The sequence below is a fragment of the Amphiura filiformis genome, chromosome 15 (assembly GCF_039555335.1).
Source record: "Amphiura filiformis chromosome 15, Afil_fr2py, whole genome shotgun sequence".
Taxonomy (NCBI): Eukaryota; Metazoa; Echinodermata; class Ophiuroidea; order Amphilepidida; family Amphiuridae; genus Amphiura; species Amphiura filiformis.
Window position 1 is genome coordinate 50,549,777 of NC_092642.1, and position 27,838 is coordinate 50,577,614.

General features: G+C 38.1%; 1 long non-coding RNA gene across 1 annotated transcript; it reads right to left on the reverse strand.

Moving 5' to 3' along the window:
• Positions 1 to 5,203: 5,203 nt before the first annotated feature.
• LOC140172235 (uncharacterized) lies at positions 5,204 to 9,554 on the reverse strand. Its single transcript, XR_011861714.1, has 3 exons — positions 9,304 to 9,554; positions 7,466 to 7,531; positions 5,204 to 5,420 (listed from the first exon to the last, which is right to left on the reverse strand). It is a non-coding gene; the product is annotated as an uncharacterized lncRNA (long non-coding RNA).
• Positions 9,555 to 27,838: the final 18,284 nt, after the last annotated feature.

Sequence of the window (27,838 nt, forward strand, 5' to 3'; positions counted from 1 at the left end):
GTCTGCTCCACAAGATTTGTACGGGTGAGAACGTAATAAAAAGTAAAAACAAATTTATATATTTGTGACTTGGCAAACATTAAAGGCCCTTTCAGTGATTACACAGGAACAATAAAAAAAATGGAAATTTGTCAGAGTTGCTTAGAAATAAAGAATAAGTCTACAGAATTTCATTAAACCACTTTTCCCTGAATACATCGACAAATTAGTCAAAAACAGAAGTTTTAGAAAGGTTTTCTACTTCAACTCTGAGAAAATCGAGATTTTCAGTACAGTGCGCCACTGTCGACTGGACAAACTTCCTAGTCCAGTGTTTCTAACACGGGGAAGTAGAGTCTAAATTGATTTAAAACAGACGCTTTTAAGCTACAATTTTGTAGTAGAAAACAAAATAAGCAATTAAAGGTCACCGAGGCAAACGAACGGTCAATTCAAATATGAAAACAGTTAAAATTGTGTATTTTGTTTAAAATAGTAGCTACTGATGTAATAAGTAGTAGAAACAATACATAGCGCGTGTTGGTGCGTGGAGAGTGAGCTTCTTTCGATCTCGAGTGGGACTTTTTGTACTGTCAGTATCAAAAGTCCAGAATCATGCAAAGTGCTTTATTTTGTCTAAAATACACGGCTTTCGACCGAACCACTAGCAGGCTATGTTAGCACATCTATGCCAATTACAAAGGTACCAAAATCTGAATTTTGATGATTTTTACGATCGTCCGGATGAGCAAATCACTGAATGGGCCTTTAATTATGTTGTAATTTATTATTCTCATCTTCTGTGATTATTGTACATACACTTGAAATTGTACACATGATATACATACTTTATAAATCATATACATACTTTATAAATCATACACTTGAAATGCAAGGCTGAAGGCTGCTACATTGTATTATAGTGTACACAATAATGTAATCCCACAGACCTGAGGGTCAAAGTGAGTCAATTTTCTGTTAATATTTTAATACATGGTAGGAGTCCAAAAGTGTTACACTGGCTATATCTTCCAGGGAGTTTCTTCTTCCAGCTACACAACAGCTACACAATGGGCTATAGGCCTATTCCAATTTAAGTCCACACTACCCCTGCGGAAGATACTGGAAATATCTTCCACAGGGGGAGTATGAATTTCAAATGAAATAAATACATTAGGCAGCTCCGTTTGAATGTCATACGCCCTATGAGAAAGATTCAACCCGAACCATCCACAGAGGGAAGATGAGTTTCAAATGTACTGCCTACATCCTGGTCACATAGAAGTGCAAAGTAAATAGACCTCAGAAACTGGAGGTATGAGAATAATTATTTCAGTGCGAAGCATGTGTAAATGCTTCTTTGGCGCCCCCCAACTGCTGTGCGATTTGTACTTGTCGAGCGCAACACGCTCTTTATGCATCACGCTTTTTAACAACACAAAGCCTCGACCCCCGATGCCACATATTTGGTCTGTACTTCTATATATGTGGACAGACTGTAATTTTGTTCATTCCATTTGACTTTCATTATCATTTTCAAAGAATGGCAGTATTCAATCTGGGTAAAACTGGGCAAATTCAAAAGCCTTTACCCACTTTGTGCAGTGCCATCCTATTGTGTCCGCCATACTCTCCCTGTGGAAGGTATTGCCAAAATCTTCCACAGGGGTAGTGTGGATTTTAAGTGGAATAGCCCAATACATGTACATTGTGCTGGGGTGTTTATGCAGATGCACTGGACATTAGCTGACATTTAATATCAGCAGTCAGTGCAACTGCATTTTAAAGTAATATACAATGATTAATTATATTTTATACAAAGTAAAGAAAACCCTTTTTTTTTTTTTTTTTTTTGGGGGAGAGGTTCTTACATTCTAACATTTTATCCAAAATTGTTTTGTCTAGTTACAGATACACTTTATCCAAAATATTTTGGTCCAAAAGATGATTCGTCCACACACACCTACTTTGAGTCCATCAAAAATGTGGTCCAACATTAGGGACCGATCGTTATTTATGGCAGGGGGGATGGGCCTTTAAGAAAATATAGGCCTATCGACAAAAAAAAATCATCTGCTCAAAATTTTCGGACTCCCCCATTTGTTTTACCAAATTTCTCCATTTAAAACTTAACAATCCCCCTCCTGGTTCAACAAAAAATGTTGCGTTCCCCCCTCAAGACCCCTCAAAAATGGACCAAAATAAAACGGCACAAAATATGAGGGGAGGGGGAGACTATGTTGGATTAAAGAACTTTGGATGAAAGTGAGGATCCATTACCCAAAAAGGGTCCCTTTTAAGAGAGTTAACAAGAATCGCAGATATTGCATTTAGGGGTCAAAAACACATGTTTTGTAGAAAGGGTCCTTTTAAAAATAATTTCAGGTAGTGTGTTTAGGGGTCATTTTAGTATAGCCTTGGTGTGTTTTGTAGAGTTTGTGTTTTGCATCAGGACCATCATCCAAACTGCTTCTTCAACCCCCCCCCCCCTCATCAGGCCCGGGTTCCCCAATCATGGTCGGTGCCCCCAATAGGATGACTCACGCTACGCAACTGGCGTATGTGTACACTCTGAAACTTGAGTGCCCCCCTGTTGGATCTAGGATTTTCTCCAGTAGTGGTGTGGAATTTGCAAGAAGTTGTGTAGTGACACAGAGGGTGGGTGTGGGAGGTGTGAAGAGCAAAAGGTAGACATCTAGTAGTAAGAAAAATAAATGTGGTTGCAAATTGCCGGGAGAGACTTGCAGTGCAGCACCTGGGGAGTGGAAGGAGGGGTTACTTAGTTGAGAGGTGGGTAGGGCATGTGCTGCAGCTTTGGGATACATTATTAGGCATTTTGGTATAACTTTGGGGCAATGTTCATAAAACTGGTTCAAAGATGCTGCAGTGCATTATGCCAGTTAATAATTAACTGGCATAATGCACTGCAGCATCTTTGAACCAGTTAAATACATGTTCACGTAAACATGCCTATTATAAATTGATTGTCAATATACATGTACACACAACTTTAGAACATGTACTCAGTACTGTCAAACAGATGAGATTTGGTCTAGTCAGTTTAGCGAACTAACATTGGACAAAGGTTGTGGAACTGAGGAAATTCCAAATTGTGGCTATGAGCTATGATTAAAGTAGAGCTAACAATCTGGGGAGCATGGTCCCAAACTGGATGTCTGAAGAGCATGGAGAGCATGCCCGAAAACAATGTGGGAAATGTGAAACTCCTTCAAAGGAAAATTGGAAATTTGAAGGGAAATTAAGGTCCTTAAACAAACAAATACATGAGATTATTTGTAGTTGCATAGATTTCTTTTTGACATTGGGGGGATGGGGTTGGAAAAGTATAGTGAATCAGGGTCAGAAATTTGCAACCAAGTGCAAGAATCCATTTGGATTCTCCCAGTGGAATTTTGCAAGAATCAATAGATTCTGCCATATAATGTATGATAAATTGAAATATGTGATGTGATCAAGCAAAATGAGTCTGATGTCAATCAAAAGCTATCAAAGTCAAAATCCAGTCAGTTTTCAATCTTATTATATGAGCCATTTTCAGGGTTTTATTTTGCTGAAACCCCATCATAATTAGACTTATGGTTCCAGAGATATGACCATTTTTAGTGTTGTTCAGAACAATAAAATACAAAGGAAGATGAATACTGCTATTGATTATATCTCAAAATCAATATTTCCGACATCCGAATAATTTTGCTTGATTGCATCACATATTTACAAGAATCCATTTAGATTATTCTTGCAATTTTGTTGACGAGAATCTTTGCGGGAATGGATTCTCGCCAAATTTCTGACCCTGGTGAATCCAGCACTTTTTGGCGACAGAATAAGGTAATGGAGAAAAAATTGCCATTTTGAAGCTGAACTGATGAAATATAGTGAAAAAGTGGAATAAATTTGCACTTTTGGGGGCTAAAATGGCCAAATATAAGGTTACTTTGGTCAGAAACCCACATAAAGGCCTCAACATTGGTGGGGGTGATTGTATGGACCACCCCCTGGCAAAATATTGGGGGGGGGGGGGTATTTCCTCCATCCCCGGGATTATTTGGAGGAATCGCAATTTAAATCATCTTCCAGGATTTTTTAATTTTTCCAGTCTTGCTGGAGAGTCTGAAAATGGGATCCTTGACCGTCACACATACCGGTACCACTTTCATGTGTCGGAACCCCCATACATTTTGGCCCCCAATGTCACCATCCATATACAATAATGGCGAGTTCCCCATGTAGTGTAACCCAGGGAGGTGAAAACTTGACATCTGGAGCATGGGCATCAATCACCTTCAGCAAAATGACCCCAATGATCTGGAGTCCGGACTCTCCTACAACATGTAGCTAGTGTATAAACTAAATATGGAATTTGAATGCTGTTTAAGGGCTGTACAATAATTATGTGTACCCCAGGGTGGTGAATTCTCAAAATGGGCTGCCAAAAATTGCATGCCCGCCCCTTTGGCCGGGCTAAAAATCTTTGCCCCCCCTTTTGATGTGCCAAAAAAATCTTTGCCCCCACCTTTACACACTAAGATTTTGGGGAACCTGAATTTAAAACCTTAAATTGTCTTATCATTTAATGCGAGCGTAGTGAGCAGGAAATTTTGCTTATTTGAACATGTTCCTAATGTTTTCCTACACCTTTTTAGTGTGTAATATAGAAACGGTGCCAAAAATATCTATGCCCATTGCTTGCTTGGCCCCCCCCCTTTCAACCTGCCAAAAATGCTTGCTCACCCTTTTGGCATGCCAAAAAATCTTTGCCCCCCCCTATAATTCACCACCCCAGGGGTACACATAATTATTGCACCACCCCTTAGAATAATTGTAGCACCATAATTTCTGTCAAAAATATCAATTTTTTAGATAGCATCTGGAGTCACAGTTCTGTACAGTTTTATACATGTACATGGCATCGATCTCGATCTTGGTACAACTTCTTCTGTTGAATATCACCTTTCAGTTTTTCATTTCTTTCAGTGCAGCATTTTAGCCTGTATATCTGGAAGACATACTGTTCCTCACCATGGCCATCAAATGTTGCAGCGGTTATTAGCAGTGGCGGCGCCAGGAATTTTTTTCGGGGGGCATTGGGGTTAGGGGGTAAAGGGAATTTCAGGGGGGGGCAAAATCAACAAACTTTGGGCATAATTGCTGCAAAAAGTGGTATTTTTCAGTAATTTGTGGTTTTACTGGGGAAACAGGGGCAAGGGTTCTGACTAGGGGCATTTGCCCCCGTGGTGCCGCCACTGGTTATTAGTGCAACAGGCTGGGTCGCTTACTCTAATTTCTGATTTCCATTCTCATCTCCTCCCTGAACCTGCTCATAGTGCACAGATTTGAGGCAACACATGGTCTTCAAGTTCAAGCAGCTTCAAACTTAACTTGGACATCTGGAAGACCCCAAACTCGTTAAATAGATGTCTCTGTGGAAATATAATACAAATTTAAGAATAAGAATTTGTGAAGGAGACTTATTAACAGGTGCTTTCAACCTACTTAGCGCCCCTCTGCGAGTCTTAATAAGCGCCCACTATAAAACTTTCCTTGTGACAACTGTCTGAGTGCCAACCACAACAAAATAATTTACCAAATGTCTGAATAAAATTGTCTTTTAAATCTTTCCAGGATTCTTATCATTTTGAGGTTTTTTTCTTCGTAATTTAAAGCCATGATGTTGTAACATTTGATGAGGAAGGCGCCCTCAATACTTTTTCAAAATTCTGTTTTTTACATGACTTTGATGACTGTAATGTACCGGGGAAATGTACTTTATTAAACTAACACACCCATCAAGACTAAAGGTGCTGTAGTTTTGACGAAATCCGAGATTTTGAATAAAGCGCAGGAACCCGTGTTTAATTATTACTATGGAAATATTAGTCAAACGCATGCGTTGTTCATAACACAATACATTCATGTTGTGCGGGACAGTCATACACACACATCAAAGGACCGTGCCGTAGTATGACCGACGGAGTGATACACATTGGCGACATCGGTGATGGTACATGTAGTAAATGCCAATTTTCTTTGCTTTACGTCAGTTGTTCGGCTCAAAATTAAACGGGGATCCAGCTGACATTTTATGGAAAGGAAATACTAATCTATTTTGTATGGAAATATTACAATATGACTTTAATAAGTGCCCCCCCCCCCCAAAAAGTAACTGACAGGGCACTTATGTCGAATATGGTACATGTATAGACCACTTGGCATATGACGTCATTGCCCGGCAGTATGCGTGCACATTAAGACAATTTACATTGTTTTTTGCCCTGCAGTGTGTGTACGCATCGTAGTCTGCTAAGGGCATGTGCATTTTAAATCGCCCGCCACATTTCATACAATACAAGAAAGCCATTGAACAGTGTAGCGGCTCGTTCGAGCATATCGATAGACGAGTCCCTCGCCTTTGTTGATAAACAGTGATGTCGAGAGGTCTATATTCGAGGTGTGTGGGCCAAAACACTTGTAAATGGGGGGGGGGTGATGAAAAGGGCGACTGACACCAAATTTTGTATCCCTCTGAAGGGGGGCCTAAAATCGGCTTAATTTGTCTTGTAGACCATGAGGCCAAAAAAAAATTGTTTGTTTGTCCACGTCCGACCGACCGTGTACCTTGGTCACGACCGTGTTAAATGTGTTAGTAAAACTGGTTAGTATAAATTTAAAGAAAGAAAATGTAAAGAAAATGAACAGTATAACATGCAGAACCATCTCAAGAGTTAAACCAGTAAAGTGCTGTGTGTTTTGACTTATTTACCAGTCGACAAATTGTCAGTTTCAAGTGCAATATGTGTAAAAAAAATTTTTAAAAAGAAAATCCGACCTACCGACCCAACTATTTCATAAGCCTCTATGGACAAACAAACTTTTTTTTTTGGCCTGAGTTTACACTATTTTCTAAAGGGGTTTACCTACATTTTTCGTGACCAAAAGGGGGGCCCTGAAAATAATTTAGACCCTGAAAAAAAAAAAAACTTCATGTAAATTTTTCTTTAAAATATATCACCCCCTCTAACAAGTGTCTGTGAATGTGAAATCAGATGATCTTGCTTTAAAGGGGCATTTTGTGATTCTGGCATTCTCTATTAACATGGTATGGTTCAACAGATATCCACTAAAAAGGCTTATTTCCAATTTTTTCATTTGGGATTCGAAAATTGGATTTGTGAGTATTCAATGTGTAACTGCAATATGTGACCCCTCGGCACAACTGAGCCCGGTTGTTGCCAGTGCCACTATTGAGATATGCTCCATCGAACTTAACAATAAACAATAGGAAACAAAGGATTTATTGACCGTTTATTTATTTTCACTACTTAAATGTCAAGTACTATAGACATGATATACATCATTTTAAAGCTAATTTCAAGCAAAATATTTTGGTTGAATATCTCAAAAATGATGATTGGCGACTTCAGGGCTCAGTTGTGCCGAGGGGTCACATATTGTAACTAGCACTTACCCGTAGGCCATTTCTGTCTCAGCTAGGTAACAGGCAGAAAATACAAATAGGACAATGTCTTCAAATCTGCAAAAAAGGTATGCAACCAAACATTATGTCACCTGTGTGTTGTTTCAAATAGAGTGCCATCTGTGCATACATACATGGAGGTGTTACCAGCATAAAAACAAAACTCCCTTCAGGGTTCGCATGTACTATGGTATCTCACACGAATAAGTTAGGCGTGCATGATTCAAAACTGCCACTGCGAAAATGCTCATGTGTTTAATCTCAACTTGAGATGAGACACACTTTTGCGTATCTTTGTACTTGTCTCAAGTTGAGAGCAACGTTACGCCATATTGAATGTTATTATGGCAGGTTCAAATCGCACCGGCTAAACCTAAACCTGTAGAGCAGGGGTTCTCAATAGGCGGCCCGCGGGCCAAATCCGGCCCACCAGCCAATTGTGTTTGGCCCTTGAATTGGTCTAAAATATAAAGGAAAACATAAGAAATTCAAGTGCATTTGGCCCTCAAGCAAGCAACTTTGAAGTATGTTTTGCCCGTCAATGGCCCTTGAACATTTCTAATTGAGAACCCCTGCTGTAGAGCTTAATACATATATACCGGTATGTAGTTCAAGGGTAATTTTCTTGTATGCTATAGCAGCGCAAACACGTAAATGCACTCTATTTCATGTTAATGAACAGCTTTGTCAGTACTAAAGTTATTTTTTTAATTACCGTACCGTACTTTCATGGTCCAGGTACGCGCTGGTGAATTGCGATCGCGTAGAAGTGACAATGTCGCCTACTACGTGCCGCGCTGACGACCAATGGGTCAACCGGCTTGTTGTCAAGTGCGTTGATCCGCCAATCAGCGTGATTGTTTATTTCTTCTGTGTGTATGCTCGTCTACGCTTGGCTCACAGCTTGGACCACGGAAGTAATAAAAAATTAACTTTCGAGTAGTAGAAACTAGTAGTCCTCCAGTACAAATTTCAATTTAATGAACACAGCTTTCTTTCTGCCTTTCAACAGCTTTACGCGATCCAACTGCGATCGTATATTGCGTATTTCAAACTACAAATACAACATTGCGAACATACAACCTTGGACACAATAAATTTTAAAATACTAACCATGCAATAACAAGTGAGTTGGCATTATCGAAAATACAATTCGGTGGTTGGCATGGTTGGGTTCACTTCCGCATAATTTGCCTACAGCTACGCAGTCACAGTCGCATTCTCTGGAGTACATCATGCAGTGTACGCAATGTCAGGCAGTGTTCATTCAATTGAAATTTCTACTGTATGAGTAATTAATCGTAAGGGGTTGGAGCAATTTAATGTAAACATGTGTATTTATTGTCTTCAGCATTTTAATATAGGCGCTCTAAATCAGTACCGTATACTTGCTAACAACACCCTATAGTAGGAATTCCAATTGAATGAACGTAGCTTTCAACAGCTGCACTCGATCCAACCGCGATCGTATATCGCGTATTTGAAACTACAACGTGAACGCATACGAACTTGGATACAATGCTAACCAATCACGAGTGGGTTGGTATGGTTGATTCACTTCCGCGTTACTCACGCACAGTTGCACACGCTGGCGTACATCGCGCAGTGTACGCAAAAATTCGTCACGCTATTGAAAGCTGCGTTCATTCAATTGGAATTCCCACTATAGTACCCTCACACAGTTCAGCTGACAGTGACGTCATCAACACAATGGTTGGTAAGCTTAAATATTTCATGACATTGGACACAGTTGCACTACAGCATGTGCTGCAAGATAGGGCCTACAGAAAATTAAACAATGCGATTATGGCTATGATGTGAACAAATACCTTATTTAATAGAAGATCCTTCAGCCAAATCCTTTGGTTGTTCCCCTGATCCAATCCAGCATACAACAGGAACAGGAAGTCCATCATATGACGACAGGTTCTCTCCAAATTATTTTTTTTTGTGGCGTCATGTGACCATGGTGATAGCCGTAGCTCCCTGTGTACGTGTGTGAACCCGCCTTGCTCTGAAATGACCCTGCTGTCATTTTTTGCTCCGTAACATTACTTTTAGTTATCCAGTCCTGCGTTTCACGTTATGGTTGAAATAAAACCCCTTATTAAAGCTTATTTTTAATTTTCAGATTTTAAAATAAAAAATTGAGGCCACAATAGAGCAGTTTGTGGGGCAATTTCGCACGAAATTTGGAGCGAAATTTTGTCACATTTTTCGGCGTGAATCTAGTGCAGAAAACTGTTGATTTTATCTTTATTTGAGCAAATGAAGCCAAATCATTTGGCATATATATAATTTTGTTTTCACTTTTCATGAATATATTATTGGTTTTATCCGATTGTACTTCTGATGATAATAAAAGGCTGTGTTTTGTGAGTGTTGTCATTTTGATTTCGGCATTGTTTACGTCCGAAGTTGTATTTCCTGGTTTTTTTAAAGTTCCCGGTCCGCGCATGCGCTGTGCGTTTGGGATGGGTGGACGCGTGGTGTGGTATATTATGTACGCTATCTATTATTTGACGTATGATTCTCACACACTTCATGCATGGTAGGTCCAAAGCAGCCAGCCATCGAGTGCAACTTACATGTGTTGTGGTCTATTATGTACGCCAGTTGTATATTTGGCGTATGATTCTCACACACTACATGCATGGTAGGTCCAAAGCAGCCAGCCATCGAGTGCAACCAGACAGGGTCTAATTCTGCACAAACCCGGGCAAAGTTATTTCTATAGATCTGCTGCGCATTCAAATTGCATTGTATTGCATCGTAATTTCATTTGTGTCTATGCTAATTATGTTTACACAACATGAACTCACGTGTTTTCAAGCAAATTCGCCGATAATAGGTGATCAAAAGCGATCGGAATGTTACAAAAGTACAGATCGCATTCAGCGAACTTCATATGAGATGATCTTTGGAAAAATACGGCATAATTTGTCTTGGTGTTTGGGGAATGCCATGCAGTAAAATATTAATACGTTGCAGCAATTCATGATTGACAACTAACAATCGGCGTGTCCTTCGTATCCTCCACTGTCAATTTCTTATCCACTCATTAATCCTCACAAAAGCTTTGTGTTGATTACGTAATGTGTGGAGGCAAATTGCAATAAGTACAATGAAATAATGAGTAGGGTGGGCTCCGAGGCGGGTTTCTTCTTCATCTTACGTAACAGTATTGTTCTCCAAAAAACCGGAAGCTTGTCGTTTGGAGCTCTAGCTGAAATACAGCAAGATAATGTAAGATAGTAAATATAAACCTGTATTTTAGCTAGAGTATCTCGAGCTAAGTGCAACCGAACGTGGCCAGTGGTGTAGTCTATTATGTACGCCAGTTGTATATGTGACGTATGATTCTCAAACACTTACGTGCATGGTAGGACCAAAGCAAACATTTAAAGGGTAGATGTATCATATAGAAGTCCCAAGTATTGTAATGAGGAGTGGAAAGATAAAAAACAAGTATTTTAATGAGGTTAAAAGATTAATATGAGCAATATTCATGTTTTATAATTATTCATGTTATAACGCTTTATGGTATACTTATAAATGTCTTCCTGTGTCTTGTTATGTCATTTCTACGCGGCCTTTTTATGTCATTCTTTGTCTTTCTATGGTTTTTTATGTCATGCTGTGTCTTTCTATTGCTTTTTGTGTCATTCTGTCTTTTTGTGGCTTTCCCTGTCCATTTGTGTCTTTATGTGTCTTTTCCTGGCTTTTTGTGTAAGTTCTATCATAGACAGTGTCTTTCAGAGTCTCTCTCTGGCTTTTTATGTCATTCTATGGCTTTTTATGTCATGCTGTCTTTCTATGCCTTTTAATGTCATTCTTTGTCTTTTTCTGGCTTTTTATGTCTTTCTGTGCCTTTCTATGGCTTTTTATGCCATCCTTTGCCTTTCCCTGGCTTTTTATGTCATGTTATGTCTTTCTATGGCTTTTTGTGTCCTTCTATGTCTTTCTCTGGCTTTTTGTGTCATTCTGTGTCTTTCTCTGGCTTTTTATGTAATTCAATGTCTTTCTATGGATTTTTATGTCATGCTATGTCTTTCTATGGCTTTTTATGTCATTCTATGTCTTTCTATGGCTTTTTGTATCATCCTATGTCTTTTCCTGGCTTTGTGTGTCTTTCTGTGGCTTTTTATGTCTTTCTATGGCTTTTTATGTCATGCTGTCTTTCTGTGACTTTTTGTGCCATTCTATGTGTTTCTGTGTCTTTTCCTGGCTTTTTGTGTCATTCTATGTCTTTCTCTGGCTTTTTATGTCATGATGTGTCTTTCCCTGGCTTTTTATGTTATTCTATGTCTTTCTATGTTTTTTTTTATTAATATCATTCTGTCTAAATATGTCATGCTACATGTATGTCTTTTATTAGGCTCTTTGTTTTTGTGTCATTCTATGTCTTTCTGTATTTTCCCTGGCTTTTTATGTCATTCTATGGTTTTGTATGTCATTCTATGTCTTTTTATGTCATGCTATAGCTTTTGTGTCATTCTATGCCTTTCCCTGGGTTTTTGTGTCATTCTATGTCTTTCTGTATCTTTCTCTGGCCTTTTATGTCATTCTATGTCTTTCTGTGTCATGCTGTGTCGTTCTATGGCTTTTTGTGTCATGCTATATCTTTCTATGGCTTTTCGTGTCATTCAATGTCTTTCTGTATTTCTTTCCCTGGCTTTGCTTTTTATGTTATTCTATGTCTTTCATATTTGTGTATCATTCTATGTCTTTCTATGTCTTTTCCTGACTTTGTGTGTCTTTCTGTGGCTTTTTATGTCTTTCTATGGCTTTTTATGTCGTGCTGTCTTTCTATGGCTTTTTGTGCCATTCTGTGTGTTTCTGTATCTTTTCCTGGCTTTTTGTGTCATTCTGTCTTTCTCTGGCTTTTAATGTCATTATATGTCTTTCTATGGCCTTTTATGTCATACTTTGTCTTTTTATGTCATGCTACATGTATGTTTTCGTGTCATTCTATGTCTTTCTGTATTTTTCCCTGGCTTTTTATGTCATTCTATGTCATGATATGTCTTTCTATGGCTTTTTGTGTCATTCTATGTCTTTCTATGTCTTTCCCTGGCTTTTTGTGTCATTATATGTCTTTTAATGTAAGGCTATGTCTTTCCATGGCTTGTGTCATTCTATGTCTTTCCCTGGCTTTTTGTGTCATTTTATGTCTTTCTCTGGCTTTTTATGTCATTCTATGTCATGCTGTGTCTTTCTACTGGCTTTTTGTGTCATGCTATGTATTTTCGTGTCATTCTATGTTTTTCTGTATTTCTTTCCCTGGCTTTTTGTGTCATTCTATGTCTTTCTGTGCCATTCCCTGGCTTTTTATATATATATATCATTCTATGTCTTTCTCTGACATTTTGTGTCATTCTGGGTCTTCCCTAGCTTTTTGTGCCATTTTATGTCTTTCCCTGGCTCTTTATGTCATTCTATGTCTTGTTGTACCTTTCCCTGGCTTGACACAAAAAGCCAGGGGAAGACATAGAAAGACACAAAAAGCTAGGGAAAGACACATAAAGACATAAAAAGCCAGGGAAAGACATAGAATGACACACAAAGGCAGGAAAAGACACAAAAAAGCCAAGGAAAGACACAGAAAGGCATATAATGTCAAGGTCATTTGTGGTCATCCAGGGTCAAATCGCTATAGACTGTTGCAGGTTCATGAAAGTTGGTGGAAACGACCACCGTGTAGAAAGACAAAAAATGTCAAGGTTATTTTGGGGTCATCCGGGGTCAAATTGCCATAGATTGTTGCACTTGCAGGTTCATGAAAGTTGATGGGAATGACCACCGTAGCGAGACAAAAAGTTCAAATTGTGTTAAAATGAATCATGTCAACCAGAATAAAACTCACTTTTGGTTAGATGTTATCATCAATGTTGCGGCAAAAAACTTTGGCGTTCAGCTGGGTGGATGATTTAGGGTCATTTGAGGTCAATCAATGAGGAAATTGCAATATGCAATATTTTAGCTTACCCGGTGCTCCTTGCATCAAATGGAATTAACATTATGACAAATTATGATGGCAACCATTTAAAGAGGGAGCCCGCCAGAGCAGTTCTTCTGGGGTGAACCAAACCTGCTTGGTTATCAAATTAAGCAGTGACACAGTGATCTCTTAATTTGACAGGTGTTAAAACATCAATTAGCACCTGTCAAATTCAAGAGATAACCATAACCCTGTCACTGATTAATCTGAAAACCAGGCAGGTTTGGTTCACCCCAGAAGAACTGCTCTGGTGGAGCTTCTCCTTTGAGAGGAGACAATAAAATAAAACACAAATATTGACGACTCAAGTCTTTAATTCTATGTGAATCAGTTGCTTTATTTAATAGTAAAGGTAACCCAAAAGTATGCATTCACAAAATATACAATCATATTTAGTAACAATACTGTTATGCTATATAGAACTAGTATATTATTATACTATTATTATATTATATTATATTATATTATATTATATTATATTATATTATATTATATTATATTATATTATATTAATTATAAGCCAAACAAACTTTAATATAAAGTAGCTCGCATAATAGTATCCAGTGGCGTAGATTTCTTTTTGACATTTGGGGGGATGGGTTGGGAAAATTGAACATTACGTTTCACTACCTGGAGAGAATTGATCAAAAATTTAATTCCCTCCCGAGGTTCGTATCTGTCAATGAGTTGACCAGATCACGAGGATATCATTATAGCTAGAGGCAGTATATAACACAAAATGGGTCAATGACCTTGTGTGGTATTTGCTTCCCAGGAAGTGAGTTTTGCCTGAGGCAATTTGTGGTGAATTGTTGATCCCTCACTACAAGAGTTACTACCGTGGATTTGGTTGAAAAAGGAGTTGAGACATGATCAAATCTCTCCTGGTAACAAAATGTAATGAGTAATGTGAATCCAGCACCTTTTCGCAACAAAATAAGTTTTAATATGGTATAAATGCGCATGAAGCACACAACTTTTTTTGCTATATTGAAGGTAAACTGGTGAAATATGGTTCGAAAGTGGAATAAATAAGCGCGAAGCGTGCAAAAATTGGCACGTTGGGGGCTAAAATGGCCAAATATGAGGTTAATTTAGTCAGAAACCACATACAGGTGTCAACATTGGGGGGGGGGGGAGTGTACGGACCATCCCCCAAAATATTGGGGGGAATTTATCCCCCACCCCCGGATCTACGGCTATGATAGTAACTATTTACTTTTCATTTTATCATAATAAACATGTTCATGAATGCCACAAAATATGAGTGAAATCAAACAAAATACCGCAACTTGCAAACTCATACTCAAATGACAAGCAAATTATAATTAGTGTCACCAAGTTACCAAAATCCTAGTTTCAAAAATAGCCATACAGAAAGGCGTCACTTTACTTTACCCTAATATATATTTATTTTGATATGCAGAAACATGTTGTGTCTGACGTTTAAACTTCAACATCTCCAGCTCAAGATTATTATCCCTTGCCAGCATTTTTGCCCAAATGCGAAACTCTTCCCCAACCTTTAATTTCTTGACTTTAGACCTATCCATACTTGATGGAATGGTAAAAGTCACTACGGACTTCCTGACTGGGATCTGTTCGAAGTGTGAATTTATTTCACGTCTATGTTTTACTATCTTCGAATCACCTCTGAGTACAAACTGTACCAACCCCTTTTTGATCATAACTTTGTGGCATTTACCCACAAACCCATCTCTGATTAGAGTTTGTGAAACTTCACGAATTATTTTCAAATTTCTCCCAAATAAATCTATGCACTTAGATCCTACATGCGTGACTTCTCCAGTGAAGACATTTTTGATGTAATGTTTATACCGGAGACATTTCTTCCCACATGGGCATACACCATTACCACCTTTTCCAAGATCTTCCACGGTGTCAAATTTCCATTCCTGCAACATCCTGTTCATGTCATCCTTCTCACGGCTCAAGGGCTTCAGGTGGCTTAGAAGTTCTCCTGGATACGGTTTCTGTGGAGGTAAAGCAAACAGTACTTATTGAAGACCGTATTATTAAAAAAGACTACTTTGCGTCTGGCGTCAGTGCAAAGGCGCGGCGTGATTGGTAGCTATTGGTTGCTGTCTAGTTGTCAGGACGTCATCGCAAACTATTCTTTTCAATTCGGTCTTCAATTATATTTAGGGATGGTTCAATAGTCATATGCTCCAGGGAAGGGGTAAGGGGTAATTTTTGACAAGACTGAAGAAAGGAAGAAGAAGAAGAAGATGAAAAAGAGAGGAACGGTTGCAATTTTGGCACATTTATGAGCGTGCACCTTTAAATAATGTGCTGAATATTTTACAAAAATGACTCACAAAAATTGTTTCAAAAAGTTAAAATATGCAAAATGATTTGCTTTCAGTAGGTATGTAGACATTTCAGGTTTGGAATAATTTTGAGATGTGCAAAGGGGGAAGGTCACACGATTTTTGGCAACATCAAAGAGGTAGGGGACAAGGATATTTTGGGAACAGCCCATTGGTGCAAATGGTCACTAGTCTGAAAAGGGTTAAATTGACGGTTTAGGGAATTTTAGGTTAGAATTAGGGTTAGTGGTAAGGTTTGGGTTAGGGAGAGTTAGGAATAGAGTCAGGGCCATGTTTAGGGTTACGGCTTAGGTTATAGGTTAGGGTTTGCATGGATGAAGTTTAGGGTTAGTTGAAGGATAAGGGTTTATAACTAAGTTATTGGATTTTCGGACTAATTGCCCTTTGAACAATCGACCTGGTTTTTTTTCAGAGTTCAGCTTTGACAAAATTGTACGTTTTTGTGATAAGAAAACTCGAAAATATGCAAGCAAAATATGCAAGCAAAAAAACCGCTTTTTTCACTATAGTTTAGAGCGTATCAAAGTCTAGGGAACGCTTTCTCATTTTTTCAAAATATTTGTTTCAAACAAAAATATATACCATTATGTGCAATTTTTAGCTTAATAGAGTGACAAAATTGTTTTTTTTTCACGTGTTTTGTTTTTCAATATTTCGAAAAAAAACCTGAAAATGTTTTACTCCGAACTATTTTTTCAAAAAATCTGACATCACCATGGGATTTCTCGATTCATTTCCTTTCCAAAAATATATAGTTTTATATACTTTGGGCATAAGAGTCAGAAATAATGATGCTCGAAAACAATGGAAAAGGTCCATGTTCTCTCCCATTACGTGCAAAACTGGAACCAGGAGCAATTTGTTTTAGAAAATTGCTCCTGGTTCATGTGAATTTTACAAGGACCAGGAGCAATTGGTGGATTTGTTTACAAGGGTAAATGTGTTCCCAGCGCTTGCTTATTTCAAGGCTTGAATATTCTCTAATAAATACCCTCGGGCATAACATTAAAAAAAAAAAAAGGGTGCTAATTAAAGGTCTTTTTAGGGGTAAAAGAAATTCAGCCTATTCTATGATCCTACCTTCCTTTGTTTCACACTTTCCTCATCTTCGCCTTGGTTTTCGTCATCTTCCTCCTCATGTTGGTCATCTTGGTCTTCTTCCATCTCCTCATCGTTGTCAGTAATTACCATTTTCTTCTTCTTGGCCTGTAATATGTACCACAGAATAGATTTAAAAAAATAGACTTACATAATGAAAACGCTAAATAAGTGTGTTTTAAATCATTTCTGAAAGCAAAATGACAATATAAGTTTGCTTACACATTTATAATATCCACGTTTTGCACATTAAAACATCCTGATACTAAAGGTACACTCTACATTCAGATTGTATGGAGCTGCAAGATTTGATACAAGGTGTTTTGAGGCACTTTTCGTTAAAAAAAACCAGAAACAAAACAAAATAAAACAAAAAAGATATTGGCGTTTTTGAAATTTATTTCAACAGCCCCATCCACGGTAGTGTGTTTTCTACCTGCAGGGCCGGATTAACCTTTTTTGGGGCCCTGGGCCAGGCCAAAATTTGGAGGCCCCAAACGCACCGTGAGGAAGGTATGTGCATTCAAGTGACTAAGTTTTTAGATTTTACTAGGACATTTGCGCGCGAAGCGGGCGAAAAAATTTCAATTGTATAGACTATTTTAGCCCAAATTGAAGCTGAATTTTTGCTATTACAGACCAGTGCGCGCAAAATTTGCAATTTTTGTAGGTTATTTTGGCCCAAAACATGGTGTTTTTCGGCTAAAATGGAAGATGCCAACTGCACAGAGCAATTTTGGGGACCCTGGGCCCAGGCCCATCTGGCCCTATGTTAAATCCGGCCCTGTCTACCTGTCTGTTGTTCAATTACTTTAAGATATGCCCTATATTGCAAAATATACATTAAGTCTAGGCAACATCAACAAAAAATGTGTTTTTGCACAACTTTGCAATATTGAGAGAATGGGATGGGGGAGTGGAGGAGGTAGCAGAAGCAGTAATATGGATGGTGGTTGAAGATTCGGTTATCTTGTTCCCTCGTCCGTGTTGTATACATGCAGAAGTTTTAATTGTTAATTTCATAGAAATAAAAGAAATACGTAGTTGGCATCATGGTTGGGTTGTACATAAAATTCAGAAATAATGATGCTAGAAAAGGTTAATGTTCTCTCCCATTACTCTGGCCATAAGTGCAGAAGTGGAACCAGAAGCATTTTTTTTAATTGCTCCGAATTTTACAAGGACCAGGAGCAATTGTTGGCTTTAAAAGGGGAAATTTGCTCCCAGCGCCTGCTTATTTCAAGTTTTAAATATTCTCTAATAAATGCCCTCGGACATAACATTTATTTAAAAAAAAAAAGGGGGGTGCTAATTAGAGATTTTTTTTAAATTAGGGGTCAAAGAAATTGAACCTATAATTCTATGATCATACCTTCCTTTGTTTCACACTTTCCTCATCTTCGCCTTGGTTTTCGTCATCTTCCTCCTCATGTTGGTCATCTTGGTCTTCTTCCATCTCCTCATCGTTGTCAGTAATTACCATTTTCTTCTTCTTGGCCTGTAATATGTACCACAGAATAGATTTAAAAAAATAGACTTACATAATGAAAACGCTAAATAAGTGTGTTTTAAATCATTTCTGAAAGCAAAATGACAATATAAGTTTGCTTACACATTTATAATATCCACGTTTTGCACATTAAAACATCCTGATACTAAAGGTACACTCACCATTCAGATTGTATGGAGCTGCAAGATTTGATACAAGGTGTTTCGAGTCACTTTTCGTATAAAAAAACAGAAACAAAACAAAATAAAACAAAAAAGATATTGGCGTTTTTGAAATTTATTTCAACAGCCCCATCCACGGTAGTGTGTTTTCTACCTCGCAGGGCCGGATTAACCTTTTTTGGGGCCCTGGGCCAGGCCAAAATTTGGAGGCCCCAAACGCACCGTGAGGAAGGCATGTGCATTCAAGTGACTAAGTTTTTAGATTTTACTAGGACATTTGCGCGCGAAGCGCGCGAAAAAATTTCAATTGTATAGACTATTTTAGCCCAAATTGAAGCTGAATTTTTGCTATTACAGACCAGTGCGCGCAAAATTTGCAATTTTTGTAGGTTATTTTGGCCCAAAACATGGTGTTTTTCGGCTAAAATGGAAGATGCCAACTGCACAGAGCAATTTTGGGGGCCCCAAAAATTTGGGGGCCCTGGGCCTGGGCCCATCTGGCCCTATGTTAAATCCGGCTCTGTCTACCTGTCTGTTGTTCAATTACTTTAAGATATGCCCTATATTGCAAAATATACAGTAAGTCTAGGCAGCATCAACAACTTTGCAATATTGAGAGAATGGGATGGGGGAGTGGAGAACGAACCGATAAAGTTCCAAATCGGTATTTGATCTCTCTTTCACATAAAGGTCTATATAAAATAAAAAACTAAAACTGGTTCACTAGCATTATCTGGTGCAAAGCAGTAATATGGATGGTGGTTGAAGATTCGGTTATCTTGTTCCCTCGTCCGTGTTGTATACATGCAGAAGTTTTAATTGTTAATTTCATAGAAATAAAAGAAATACGTAGTTGGCATCATGGTTGGGTTGTACATAAAATTCAGAAATAATGATGCTCGAAAAGGTTAATGTTCTCTCCCATTACTCTGGCCTTAAGTGCAAAAGTGGAACCAGAAGCATTTTTTTTTGTTGAAAATCGCTCCGAATTTTACAAGGACCAGGAGCAATTGTTGGCTTTAAAAGGGGAAATTTGCTCCCAGCGTCTGCTTATTTCAAGTTTTAAATATTCTCTAATAAATGCCCTCGGACATAACATTTATTTAAAAAAAAAAAGGGGGGGTGCTAATTAGAGATTTTTTTTAAATTAGGGGTCAAAGAAATTGAACCTATAATTCTATGATCATACCTTCCTTTGTTTCACACTTTCCTCATCTTCGCCTTGGTTTTCGTCATCTTCCTCCTCATGTTGGTCATCTTGGTCTTCTTCCATCTCCTCATCGTTGTCAGTAATTACCATTTTCTTCTTCTTGGCCTGTAATATGTACCACAGAATAGATTTAAAAAAATAGACTTACATAATGAAAACGCTAAATAAGTGTGTTTTAAATCATTTCTGAAAGCAAAATGACAATATAAGTTTGCTTACACATTTATAATATCCATGTTTTGTACTTTTAAAACATCCTGTTTGTATTCTACATTCAGATTGTAAGGAGCTGCAAGATTTGATACAAGGTGTTTCGAGTCACTTTTTGTATAAAAAAAACCCAACAAAACAAAACAAAACAAAAAAGATATTGGCGTTGTTGACATTTATTGTAGTGTGTTTTCTACCTGTCTGTTGTTCAATTACTTTAAATATGCCCTATATTGCAAAATATACAGTAAGTCTAGGCAACATCAACAAAAAATGTGTTTTTGCACAACTTTACAATATTGAAAGAAAGGGGGGAGGGAGTGGAGGGGTAGCAGAACGTCCAACCTAACCGATTAAGTTCCAAATCACATAAAGGTCTATATAAAGTAAAAAACTAAAACTGGTTCACTAGCATGACTAGTGCAAAGCAGTAATATGGATGGTGGTTGAAGATTCGGTTATCTTGTTCCCTCGTCCGTGTTGTATACATGCAGAAGTTTTAATTGTTAATTTCATCGAAATAAAACAAATACGTAGTTGGCATCATGGTTGGGTTGTACATAAAATTCAGAAATAATGATGCTCGAAAATATAAGTTTGCTTACACATTTATAATATCCATGTTTTGCACTTTAAAACATCCTGATACTGAAAGTACACTCTCTACATCCAGATTATATGGAGCTGCGAGATGCACATTTCGTAATAATAATAAACAAGAAGAGTCCTTAAAAAGGACAACGTTCCGCTATGGCATACTGGTATTGAAAATAAATCAAAATCTACTCTTTCTTGACTCATGGAAACGACTAACATTGATATAATTTAGCTGAACTACTTGCATGGGGTGTAGAAACACACAATAAAGCAGTTGTTAAATGGCATGTTGTGGGACCGATGCACTGGCGTAACAAACAAGTGGTAGAAGCCATTAGTTGCTGTGACAACGTACCTAGCCCAGTTCGGACAACAACCTTATGAACTTGAGGAGGTCTTTTTAGCTGAATGCATATCCAGTAGAGATAACAAGAGAGAGAACTGTCTATGCTGAATGCTGGCTTAGAATTAGTAGAATTAAATTTGATATATTCTGTGGAAGACTTGAAATCAGTATAACTTATAGTGAACGGTGTTAATGAAACACTTTTGATATATATAATGGTTTAAATGATTTACAAACTAAGTTAGAATATTTACTTCAATCTTCATTCACAAAAATACTGTAGTGCATGTATGCAGTTTATATACTAGTAGTATGCCTAGATGCTTGTGGACTCAATTTCCTTGGTGAGCTCCCACCAAAGGGCAGTGCACTCACTGTTCATTTAGGGCAAGTTCGTGAAAGTAAATACACATAAATCATTACCAGTTTATAAATTTAGCCGAATCTCTGCAAGGTGAAGTTACAAAATTTAAATGGTAAAAAATATTAGTTGGCTTTGGGTATGAGAGTATTGTATTTCTGTCATTACTTTGCTGTCACATCCCAAGATCCAATAAAGTTAATACAGATTAAGAGTCAATGAACTGAGAACTCGGCCATTGTGATGTAAAACAGCAGGACCAATGAGATGCCTTGTTACATACTAAACTGAGGTGATTGTCTCTGCTACATCTCCTGGCCTCCATGCACTTTCATGACTATTAAACCAAGCAACTATTTGACAACCTAGTGTACGAGAGGCAGCATTTTACCTCTTTACAGTCTCTTTCTCATACATATAATTCACGCTTCAAGCAAGTTTTACAAACAGGATATGATGAGAACTGGTACTGGGTGTTTTGATCAATCTGAGCACACACGATCTGAGCATATCGTTCCTACGGAACAAAAAGATATTGGCGTTTTTGACATTTATTTCAACAGCCCCATTCACGGCAGTGTGTTTTCCACCTGTCCGTTGTTCAATTACTTTAATACTAGATATGCCCTACATTGCAAAATATACAGTAAGTCTAGGGAACACCAACAGAAAATGTGTGTTTTTGCACAACTTTGTAATATTGAAAGAATGAGAGAGAGAGGGGGGATGGAGGGGGTAGCAGAACGTCCAACTGAGCCGACAAAGTTCCAAATAGGTATTTGATCTCGCTTTCACATCAAGGTCTATATAAAGTAAAAAACTAAAACTGGTTCACTAGCATGACTAATGCAAAGCAGTAATATGGATGGTGGTTGAAGATTCGGTTATCTTGTTCCCTCGTCCGTGTTGTATACATGCAGAAGTTTTAATTGTTAATTTCATAGAAATAAAAGAAATACGTAGTTGTCATCATGGTTGGGTCTTGGTTCAGATGCTGCATTCTTTATTATTTTGTGAAAGGCATACGGTATTAGCTTGTGTATTCCTGGTTTAGGTGGGTGCTCGGGTGCTTTGGTGTTGGTATAGGTCCATAGGAATATCTGTTGTCTCTTCATTATGTAGATTTGAAAATTCTTTGTGGAACTAGTTGTTGTAAGGTGGGTGAGGTGCAAGGGGTGTCGTCGTACCTCACGAAGTCCTCAAATATAAGTGTAGTCTCCTTCTTCTGGAGATGAAAGTAGCGAGTCGCGCAGGTTTTTAGCTCTAGTGTAGGCTATCATTGGTGGTTTTGGGAATATATGCTATTTTCAACTTCTGATTGTTGTTGATAATATTCCAATGTTTTGGATAGCCTGTTTTATGTACTTTCCCGCAAAATGCGGGACACATTTTGACTTGAAAACCAAATGTATTCCTCGAAATTTTGGTTTTACCTCAAGGAATTAACGACGGTCTTCAAAGTTGATTTGGGGAACCCGCCTTCAAAAGGTCAGCTTCGCTGCAGCCTCTGGCAGAAAGTTTCTTCATGAAGAAGTCTTTCTTTTCCACGAATATTTCATAATAATTGTTTTTCCCTGCGTATTGCACGACCTCAGCACATACGAGGCCATCGACAAATGGTTGTGAGTGGCATGAGAATCTCTGTAGGAATTGTCCTGTCTCAGTTTTCTTGCATTGCATGTCCATGCATGATACCGTTTTCTTTGAAGCGTTTGCCTTAGTGTAAAATTATGACCAGGTCTAGGAATGTCTTCAGAAGCTCCATAGGTAAACTCCAGACTATAGTGTTGTGGAAAGTGTTCGCCTGTTGGACGAAAGTTTGTATGTATCTAAACTTCCGGTCCAGAATACTAATGTGTCATCTATATACCTGTATACGGCGTGGATGTGTGAAGTCCATTGTAAAATCTTCTTCTCTAGTTCATGGACCACAAGGCTGCAGATGCTACCTAACGATCTGTGGCTCATAGGAACCACTGAAATTCGTAGAAGTATTAGTTATTGAATTCAAAAAAATTCCTGTATAAATCTAGATGTATAAGGGGTTCTGGCATGTATTTCATATCTGGAATAATTGGGTCAAAGGGTGCAGATTTGCGAGTGTCTCCATTATAAGTCGAAAAAGCTTGATCTTGCGGGACCAATGTGAACATTGAAGCCACATCCAGGCTGCCCAATATGATGCCTTAAGGTAGAGCCAAGTTCTCGATCTTTCTGATGATGTCACCCATGTCTTTCATTCAGGTATGTGGGTTGGGATCTCACCACTGGTAAAATGTTGAAGTTGATGAGTTCTGAGGCTCTTTCCAGTGGAGGTACTCCATGGTTTATATATTGGACTCTATCATAAGATGAAGAGACAAGTGGTGGCTCGATAAGAAGAGCCGTTTGGAATTGGTACCAACCTTATAGGTCATTATGTGATTGAGTTTGGTTGTTTATTTAGAGCATGTTTAGAGCTTCCAGATCTCACTCCTACTCGTGAGTATAGCGCGCGGTGCAATCCTATATATAAGATTGTTATAGAAATATTCCGATGGTATGTCTCAAGATTTAGGTTGAAGAGTTGTGTGTGGTATAATGTGATGCTATGTTTAACTGTATTATATCGTTAGGCCTATACCATGGATGATTCTTGATTGGAAGCGTGAAGGTGACTGCAACAGTGATATTGATTCAAAATTTTGCCCTCAATAATGCCTAGTATTCTACATGCATATATTTTTTTAAATAATTTTCAGAAACATATTTAATGATATTTTAATTAATTTAATCATATTTTTCAAATATGGCTTGCTAGACTTGTTTAAATGTTTTTGTGTGGTTTTGACCATGAATATGTATTTCTAAATAGAATGATCCAAATACACCTTCCGCTCTTCTTTACAGCATCAAATTATAATTATCTGAATCTAATAATTACTCTCACTTATCTTTTAAACTATATTGTTGAGAAAACACACATTTTCTGTTGATGTTGCCTATACTTTGTAATCTAATAAGGGATATTTTGAAGTAATTGAACAAAGGTTGGGTATTCCATTTTCGGCCGGCATAGCAGAAAATTGTATAGGCCTATGAGTATCGGGTCTGGTTGCCGAAGCATGAAATTTGTTGAGTGTTTTTGCGGAATTGCATACGTTTGGTTTCGCCTGATACAGTGCTGTTGCCCTGATATTATTTTTTTTTAAATTCTTTATTCTTTACATCCTTAAGGGATGGGGGTATGAACGTTTGGACAGTATTTATTGTGGGACATTAGAGCACATCAGACATATCGAATTGCATTCTGAATAGGAAGAATGTCCTTCTGATATCAAATAATTTTGATTTTTTGAAATTGGCAATATAATACACATTTTATGGCAAATGATTAAAAATATTATATAATAATATAATAAAATAATATTTAACAGTACTCGAAGCTAGTAAACTTTATAAATCTGACGATTTATACTTTAAAAGTGTATGTAGGTAGGATGAAAAGCCGACGATCAATTTTGACCTTTCGTATTGAAGATATGGATTTTTTCCCCAAAACACCCAAAAAAATTGGTCTTTTTGGGGAAAAAATTCGATATGCTCTCATGTCCCACAAAAATACTGTAGAAACGCTCAAAACGCTCATGCCAGATCCCTTAATCTGCTTACTTGTGAATTTGGAATTGAATCTGCCGCGGCATTGTCTTCATCCCCGAATGCGTCTTGTTCATCTTCATTACTCGTTACACTCATGGTGTTTGTGCCTCGATCATCTTCTACACTCGATGAGTCTTTTCCTCCTTCTTCATTACTCATCAAGGTCGTTTTATCTTGTGACGTATCATCAGAAGACGGATCTGACACGATCTGGAAAGCAAAACGTGAATTTGATTATTGTTTTTACTAATATGCACGATAGGAAATTGTTCCATTTCTGTTACTTGTAACTTATGATGGTTCAATTACATGGCGAAATGTGAAAGGGTTTTCACTATAAAATAATTAACACACAGCTGCGGCAACATATACATTGAACGACTCTTTTCGGAGCCACCTAACTTTCAGTAATAAAGTTCAGTTCGCTTGGATACGTATAAATCATTTTTGTCTTCCAGGAGTGACCGGGCATACTTTGGTATAATCAGGGATCATATCCCTGGTACGGTATAATCTTGCTTCCAAAAGCAACAACAAACACTTCGAAAATGTGATGTGAAAACCCGGGGTGAAAACCTTGGGTGAATGTATGACCCCTTTTGATGCAATGGTTCAGGGCAATATTATGGTTCAGGGCAATGTTCTATACCCCGAAAATTGTAATCATCGTCCACTGAGTGATACGGTGTATCAGATACGCTGCATGTGGTTTGAAGCAATTGGGCTTATCGTGGAAAAAGATGAAGCTGTATGAATGCTTTTCCTATCTCAATGTTCTCAATTCCTAATTACTGACTGACCTATCCTTTATTCTCTTTCTCTTGGCCACTTTTCTACCTTCAATATAGTGTCCGCCCAGTATACGAACGGGATTCATGTTTCTTCAATGTCAATCATTGGGAGCTCGTCGCGAACTATATACAAAGCTAATTTTAGGCCTACACAAGTATATTATTTGATCCAATATCACGAAATGTGTGACTTATGTACCTTACATTAGGTAATTTTACCTCTTCTTCATGTTCTTGACATGCTTGACCTGCTGTGTTCTCATCTCTTATGCTCACTTCTGGATTCTGGATTTCTGGATTTTGTTCCACGTTTATTCTTGAAAAATAATCTATTGATAAAACATACGGTTGTTGGTTGACATAATTGTTTAATTATGTTGGTACTTCAAAATAAGAATGGTGGCAATCGATGCATTTTGTTACGCAATTGATGCAATTCGAACAGGTTGGCAACCTACAAATCTGCAGATTTACTTGCTTATAAAAGTCCTACAAAGAGAAATACCCCTGGGTCCATGCGAGAGCTGGGGCGGAAGATTGGACCAAACGGACGGACTCAATGGCAACAACCTCCGGAACCGAATAGACGGAGGAGTAGTTCTAATGCAAGACATTAGTGCTACCTGTTCAATATGCTGAAAAACAGGCTTCAAGAACGTTAAGCTCCATCAAGCGAAATCAAGATATGGAACAAGCTCATATCGCAGCCATGCCTTCGCACCGAAGGCAGACGTAAGTCGAGCCAGCCGACATGCCCATCACAAGAGGCAAGGAACCAGGATAAACCCCAGAGCTTCCACCATAAACGAAAGACCAAAGAAGAAGCCCACCAAGCATGCAGAAACCTAGCTGTAAAGGAATATATAAATCTACCGAAACCATCTGACAACATCTGGAAAGCCTTTGATGAAACACTATACGAAGAACTACCCACAGAAATAAGAGGTAGTCCTGATGAGCAACTAACCTACTTAGAGAACCATGTCTACAAAAGACTTGTAGACAATTTTGGTGTTAAACCAGTCGCATCTAAAATGTCTGGCAAAAACAGCATGCCTCATCAAGACAACAAAGAAAACTCAGACGCATGAAAAAGGAAGCTAAACACCAATACAAAATAGCCCTCAAAGACGGACACAAGACAAAAGCTGCAAATCTCAAGAAGGACTTTCTCAAGCTGGTCAGGTTACACAACAAGGTCAGAAAGTTGGAGCTAAAACTTCAAGAGAAGAAATCAACAAGCAAAGCACAACAACAATTCCGACAAAACCCTTACCAATATGCAAAACGATTGCTTAATGACAAGCAACACAGAACTCCATCCTTCAGTTGAATAGCTGCTGAGAAATACTTCAAGACAAAAGGCGAGAATACAAATACCATCCTATGAAGGGCATGAAAAGACCACCAAAACCAACAACACAATTCAAGACCAAACCACCAAGCCTGTCAGAGTTCAATGCCTATCTCCAAAAGCGTAGAAATGCCAGTGCTCCTGGAACCAACCGTATTCCCTAAATGTCCAAGAATATCTGGACTGCTTCATGAAGTTGTCTGTGACATCTGGAGAAGCACATCAATACCCACTACATGGAGAATAAGTGAAACTATCCTTATCTCCAAGGAAGAGAATACCAATGATCCATCGTGCTTCAGACCTATCACTCTGAAGAATTTCAGTAGCAACCTTGGATTGGGTATTCTTGCTCAAAGGACAATCGAGTATCTGACAGAGAACAAATATATTGACAATGCTGTTCAGAAAGGTTTTATGGAGAAGATATCAGGATGTGTAGAACACACAGAGGCACTCACTGAAATGCTCTAAGATGCCAACAGGAACGGCAAGCCAATTGTTACAACCTGGCTAGATTTGCAAAATGCACATGGCATTGTACCACACAATCTTATACAGTTTGCCTTGGAATGGTATACCATGTACCAGAACACATTAGAAAGATCATCTTCAATTATTACGATGAGCTTTTCATCAGAGTGAAAACTGAAGATTGGACCACAGACTGGATTAAATGTTGTACTGGTTCCTTTCAAGGATGCCCATTATCTTGTATCTTATTCAGTCTTCAAT